At 42.8% G+C, this 7,274-nt stretch overlaps 1 long non-coding RNA gene across 1 annotated transcript; it reads right to left on the reverse strand.

The window, feature by feature from the left end:
• Positions 1-704: 704 nt before the first annotated feature.
• LOC145430829 (uncharacterized) lies at positions 705-3,008 on the reverse strand. Its single transcript, XR_013911151.1, has 2 exons — positions 2,815-3,008; positions 705-2,567 (listed from the first exon to the last, which is right to left on the reverse strand). It is a non-coding gene; the product is annotated as an uncharacterized LOC145430829 (long non-coding RNA).
• Between the last annotated feature and the right edge of the window lie 4,266 nt (positions 3,009-7,274).

Here is a 7,274-nt window from a genome sequence, read left to right on the forward strand (position 1 = left end):
ACCCAGAACAGCTGGCCGGATGTCACACACACTGGGTTATGCACAGGCTCATGCAGACACTGACATACAGAGAAGCAATATTTACACTCCTGGAGTTACACATAAAATAGTAAAAATAGGAAAATGTTACACAAACACACAAGCTCACAGTATGTGAGCACACACACACAGACACAAAGGAACACAGCAGGAGGAAGAGGAAGTGCTTGCCAGGGAGGTGGGAGATGAGTGGGCACTAAGTAAACAACACTTAGCGCAGGAAGTCCCTATAGGAAGTTTTACTCAGAGGAAGGAAGTGTGTTTGGTGTGTGTGTGAGTGCACGGGAAAATATGCGGAGGAGGTGTGGATGTAACACAGTGGGTCCAGCTGACTTTAAAACCACAACACAGTAGAGTAGATTCATTTTCTATACGCGAGCCTGTATCCATATCAGAAGAGCCATATGTCCTTTGCAGGGTGAAAGCAAGTCAAGGGAAACATCTGGTTTCTTTCAGCTCCACTAACTTCACCCAGGTTATATAAATTTAAGCCACTTTGTTAATAAAAGATTTAAATTGTAGTCATTTTCAAATGCGTATCCATATGTGAGGCATTAAATGTGCCGCCGCTTTGAAAAGCTCAATTATATCATGGGCAAGGGCAGAGATAAGCCAAGGTAAGACTGAATACAGCAAGGTGAAAAAGTCTATTATGGAGGAGCCACCTCAATATAGTTTTTATTTCACCTTTCTCCCTTCCTGTCTCGGAGCATGTCGGGCAGTAGAGTTACATCATTTTTTCATTCACTTTTTATTTAAGGCTCTTTAGAAATATATCAAAAGGCAGAGACTTTACCATGGGTCAAACAAAAAGACTATAACATGTTTTTAAAGTAGAAACTACCAAGTGATGACTCAGCTGTCGCTTTTAATTTTCCAAACCTAAAGAACTTATAAGCTATCCAAACAGTGTCTTCATACTTTTTATCTGGTAGTTAATGATTCTAAACGCAACGCTACATATTAATGGATATTTTTACAACACCCATTAATATGTATATATTATTATATTTGAACTTGTGTCCATCCATTCTCTTTCGTTTATCCTTATTAGGGTCGGCGGGAGCTGGAGCCTGTCAAGCTACCATAGGGCGAGAGGTGGGCTACACTCTAGACATGTCGCCAACCTGACGTAGGGTCAATATTTTTAAACTTTAGTAAGTTTATTGTTGTGTGGTCAAATAATTATTTCTAATTGCTTTGCCTGTATTAACAGTGTAACACCATCCATTAGCCTACTTTAGCCTATTTAGCTTTAACTTAAATAGGCTAAAGTAAATAAGCTAGCTAATTTTATCTAATCATTTTGCTTTTACGTACTGTTTTAGTGTATTCTGTGTTTTTCAACCATTGATTGAAGGGGTCTTTTAACCGGTTAAGCTAACTATTTCAGTAGTATACCATATAGCTAAAAGCTAAAAACTGTAAGCTAGCTATTTCAATCGCTACATTTAGGTATTTTTACAACATCAACTGAAAAGCAGATATAAGTGCAGTTGAATGTAAGTATCCCTTGATTAAATTAACAAATCAACGTTTACAGTGATTAACCATTTACCTAATACTTTTTAAGCAAGCCATTTTTTGTAAGCCGAGTCCTTTTACTGTTTAGAATTAACCATTTAGAGCTTTATTTATTTATTTATAATACATTTTAGCTACAAGTTTAACCCTTTTAGCTTTTTTCTTGCCACAGTGACTAGTTTAAGTGATATTTTGGGCTGTAAAGGTGTGTATCCTGTGTAAGAGAAATTACACAAAAAGTGTGTTTTTGAAGTTAATTTTCACCTTAAAGATAGTTTTTAATGCTTACATTTTTTTTTTACCTCTTCTTTTTAATTTAGCTTAGCTTTTCTACAGCATCCATGCAATCCCTGGTAACTCTACACTGCTGTAGTATGTGTGTATTTCTTATTGTCAGGCAGCATCACTCTCCATGCTTCCTCTCCACTCCTCCTCTCTCCTCTCCATCTTCCACTGAAGTGAGATATTGTATTTCAGGCAGGCCATTTCTCACTGTCAGTAATGCACATCAAATCCCACAAGTAGGAGGGCTAAGAGGTTTGATCGCCTATAATGCCTTTACCTACACTAAAGGCTTAAGAGAGGAAATCACATTCAAAGTTGCTGCACACCACACATCTGGGTCTCTGCTGGCTTTCAGCTGCGGGTGGAAATCTTGTGGTTCGTACGGCCTCAAATAGAATCCAGAGCCTCCTAATCCATCTTGAGCTCATTTACACACAAGTGGCGAGTTTTGACTAATATTTTCCTTGATATTTTGCCACAACAGAATAAGAAATAGCTTAAAGAGGTCCAGTCTGGGTCTGGTCGGGGGTTATTTTGAGATTCTGACTGCATGTGTGTCTCAGGACCAATTGTGGTATGATTGGGTGGTAATTTTGGTACGGTGATTTCTTTTCCGTGGTGTAAAAGCTGAAGAATGTGCTGCGGTGACATGAGCGGTAGTTTCCGACTCTTCTGCATCCTCCTGCTCGAGCGTATCCTCGGATGACCTCGTATGCCTGCTGAAGACATATCTGCACTCAGTGGAAACTTTTCAAAATTAATTCATTGTTTTTTAAATCTTAGAGCATTCTTTTCAAGAAAAAACAACTACAGCATTTATTTACAACACTAAACACACAAATACGCTTAGATGTACTCTAGACAGAGGCTATAATAGCAATCTTGCCTTACACTGTTACAAACAGCTCGTCTGACCTTCTGACTGAATGCTGCTTTGGGGAAAAATAACACACAACATTTTCTTACTTCCTTCCAACTAGCAGACGCTCGTGTCTTCCACGCAGTGCTGCCAGCTGTACAGTTTCTCCTTCACGCCTCCTGAGCTCCTTTCCCATCTTCAAAGCCCCCGTCATGACACCCGAGCCCAGCTGGAGCGCACTAGATGGCACTGTTTACAACAGCACGGAGCAGCAGAGCAAACACGCCGTCTCCCAATCCTTTCACTAATCTAATAAATTAGATTGCGCATTATACAGTTTGTAATTACACAACCACAATAAACACAGTTAACAATGCACATCAGCTCCGATTTCCACAGCTGTTAGAGCATTAGATTGGCAAAGATATGAAACAAGATATCAGATATGGCAATCAATGTGAAACAAGGGGATGATAAGATCAGTCACTATTTTTTTTCCTCTTTAATGGCTCATAATGTCATTAAATCTGACTGCCATTATTTGCAAATACATTTAGCTGGTCCACAGGGGCCGTTTAATGAAAAGTGCAGTCTTATCACGCGATGCTGATAGCATTTGTATAAGCTGGATATTACACAGCTTTGGTGCATCTACCTGCTTTACCGTTGCATGCTGCCTCTCTCTCGGTTTATCGCGTCCTCACTTTTCCCGCGCTTGTTTGTCTGCAACTTTCTGTCTGTCTGTTTATCTGCCTCCTCATATTCCTGGATCTCTTTTGTGTCTAGGCTTGTGGGCAGGTTTCTGACAGGGGTTGCTCTGGTTGAGCCTTCCTCAGGCATCAAAAGGCAAAGAGAGAGACAGGCTCTGTCACATTATGCGGGCCCTCCTCTCCTGGCTTTGATTGAGAGTAGTGATCCAAAACTGATGCGGAGAGGAGCCGGCGCTCACCTCTTGTCAACGGTGGATGTTCTCCACAGGCAGACAGGCGAGCGGCAATGACAACGTTGGATACGCTCCGTGGGCTCTGACAACCCCCTTCACACTTTGACACACTTGGTGATATCTCACTCACTGCCATTGTCTTAAAGAGATATCGGGGAGACACGTGTTAAATTTCGGCTGCATATAGATTCTTTACTTTCACTCTGGGACTGGATCTAAAAAAAAACAACCCCTTTTTAAAAACAAATCAAATAATGTTTCTTCGTAGTATAAAAACTCTCATGTGCAGCTTTTTTCCTTGTGGGATAAAAAGCAATCACAACTTCAATATCCTCTAATATCCATCTGTGCGTAGTTACATAACTATTTATTTGATTCCGCTGCTGACATCTGTGGCATTTTATCAGTAAAATGAGTCAGAATCTAATCAAGGCCATCTCTGTGTGATGCAGAAAGGGGCTTACTTTTATTCCACTCTGTAGAAATTTCACTTTACAAGGGAGTTCACCAAATGTCAAATAAAAGTCGGGGCATGTGTAACTACGGTTCTCCAATTAAACGCGTTCTGTTGCTCAATTCTGTGGGTTGAAAGAGAAGTGTGCAATCTCCGCGGCCAAGGTTGAAAAGTGGAAATAGCAGAAATTGTTGTAACGAGATTTTTGTGACTTCAAAAGGCTCAAATTTTTGGTGACTTCTCAGAGCCTCAGGACAGGCACACGCGCACACACAGACACACATAGACTGGTGTTTTACCCTAACGTGACGGCTTTCATTTCTTTTTTTTGACATCACATTTAAGTGACCCCCCCTCCCACCTCCATGCCCACCCCAAGCCGATACAATTTGCGTGTGTTTATCTTGCAGAGACTCATTTTATAGCTACTCCACCACGCAACATGAACCCCAGCACCACATATTCATAAAGCAGCCATCTGCGTGAAGTGTGCATTATTTAAGGAGGCATTGTCAGGCAATGTGGCTGCAAGGTGTCATTACCATGTGTCAGACTCCCCCATCGCGCTGCCACGGCAGGCTGATGGTTAAAGGAGTGGACTCTGTGAGATGTCCCCGCGTAGCTGCCTTCAGATCTCAAGCAAAGTCGGAGCTTGAGACTTTTCCAGCACCAAAGTTGACATTTCATATTAAAAGATCCTCGTTTTAACAAAAGTTTTCTCTGCAGCTTCTGTCTTGCAGTCCTTGTGGTTTCTCCATCTGTGGCCCCTGCATGGCTGTACTGCAAGTGCTTTTGTCTGCACTTTTCTTTCTGATGATTCTTAACTATAGCACATGTTGAGATCATTAATTTCAAACCCTGCCAAAACCACTTCCCACACATGCATGGCATTCATTCCTCCCGTCTCTCTCTCTCTCCCTTTCCCCTTCTCCTGCGTACACGCTCTAGCTTCACAGCGACACAGAGAGCAGCAGTAATCCTGTTCCCTTTTCAGTGAATCAAAATCACCATGTGGCTTTGTTACACTAGACGCGCAAGCTAAAGCTGGGAGCCGGATTCCTATTGCCTTATACCATAAAAAAAGAAGAAGAAGAAGGAAAAAAATGTGTTGCTCGCACAGGTTTGTGAACAGAAAAGAAAGAAAAGAGGAGAAGAAGGGGTGAGGATTTATGCAGGCAGCACTGGCAGAATTCCCTCACACCTCCCTTGTTTCGCCTAACATCGCAAACCTGCACCGTTTCAAAGCAGTGGCAGATATGAAATATTCAGCAGTGGTATTACTATTACAACACGCGGTGGAGGGGAGAAAAAAACTGTGCATGCTCTCCCTGCACACTTTTAATTTTGAACACTTGATGATTATTGGTTCAAATAGGACTCGCACTCCACAGCAGGAGCGGCTGCCTGTGGTACCGAGGCTGCATTTTTAACGAGTTACCCCCCCCTTAAAAAAAAAAAAAAGAAATCTCATGAGTGGGGGGCAGAATGAAAGAGAGAAATAAGGAGAGAGAAAGAGACACTGAGAGGGAAAGTAAGAGCAATCGGCTGGAAAATGTGTGTGTGTGTGTGTGTGTGTGTGTGTGTGTGTGTGTGTGTGTGTGTGTGTGTGTGTGTGTGTGTGTGTGTGTGTGTGTGTGTGTGTGTGTGTGTTGCAGACAGCTCTCTGGCATTGCAAATGCTCGCTGGTCCTGAGCAGAGCTGAGCTGGAAGCCTGCTCAAAGCCCTTCACCTTCACAGCCGGGCTGGCACGACACATTGAGCATGGCTGGCATAGCCCGATGTTTATCACACAAAGGCACGATCAAAGAGCGCTGGTATCTGGCTGCACCACTTTCATCTGGGTTCCCACAGCTGACAGTAGCATCCGTGGGGGCTCTCCTCTTCTTCTCCTCCTTTAATGGTCTCTCTCTCTCTTTCCCCTACCTCGCTATTCTCTCTCCCTTGCTCTCTTACACATTTATCACTGCAGAGAGGGAAACTTTATTGAAATTCCATAGCCAAAGAAAATTCTCTCCTGATCAATGATGGCTTTAGAGAGGAAGCCTGGGAGACGGGTGTTCCTTAGCTCTTTGCTCACAAACTTTCCCTTCAATGTTTTTTTTTTGTCCCGTTCTCTGTAAGCCAATAAGCTTGCATTGTTCACATTCACTTATTGTTTTCTGCCAAACCATCAGAAAAGCAAACTGTATCTTCAAAGACGTTCCCATGACACGCACGGTGCTGCTTCACCACATGGTGAATGAATTTCATGGGGGGTTGCGGCGGTGGTGGGTGGTGTTTGGGGGCTTGCACATGATGCTTGACAGTTCCAGCAAGAAGTTTGACAACTGGTATTCACTCTCTGTGCAGTTAAGGCAATAACAGAAAAAAGGAGTGGAGATTTGAGCTTGGCTTCACATTCAGGAGGTTAGCTGTGGTCGGCATGTTGTGCTTATCATTCTCTAACCGTAACACTTGGCTTTATGAATCAGACATGCTCCTGGAAGAACAGCTCTTTCCAATATCTGATACAGACATTAGGTATTCCCTGCATATCTCGCTTCCTCCACAGGAAAAACGTTAGAAAGCCCAAATAAATGGCTTCAGCGGTCACGTCAAACTGCCTCGACCGCCATGAAAAACGGTTACTCTTCATCGGACGCCGGCAACCCCTGCGCGACTGTCAGGAAATGCATCTGGTGTTCCTTTTTTTTTTCTTCCCCAGAGTATGTGTGTAATGTGTGGCTCCTGTTGTTGCGATCAATCCCAATTTAACAGACACCGACTGAAAGTCAACCTTCGGGGAGCCATGAAAGCTGACAGGTGAGAACTCACTGCCGTCTCCCCGACTCACATCAAAGACACGGCAACAGTGGCGGCTTCAGTGGAAGACGAGCACTTTTAGAAAGAACAAAGAGACTTGGAGAGAGGAGAGCAGGACTCGTCTACTAGACGAGAGATGGCCGAGAGGCTGAATAGCAAAGGGGCATGAATACTAAAAGAGGATTCGTTTGACCTCATGCAGATTTTGGAGAATTCAGACTGAGTCTAACACATATTCAATACATCGTTGGCTGTATAAGAATAATTTGTTTGACAACGAATTTGGATTCAAGTGGATTTTTTTTCCACCCCATTTTGCTCCAACTCTTTGTAACAACTAAAAACATGTTAGATCTGCACTCCTGCTA

The sequence above is a fragment of the Astatotilapia calliptera genome, chromosome 9, assembly GCF_964374335.1.
Source record: "Astatotilapia calliptera chromosome 9, fAstCal68.1, whole genome shotgun sequence".
NCBI lineage: Eukaryota > Metazoa > Chordata > Actinopteri > Cichliformes > Cichlidae > Astatotilapia > Astatotilapia calliptera.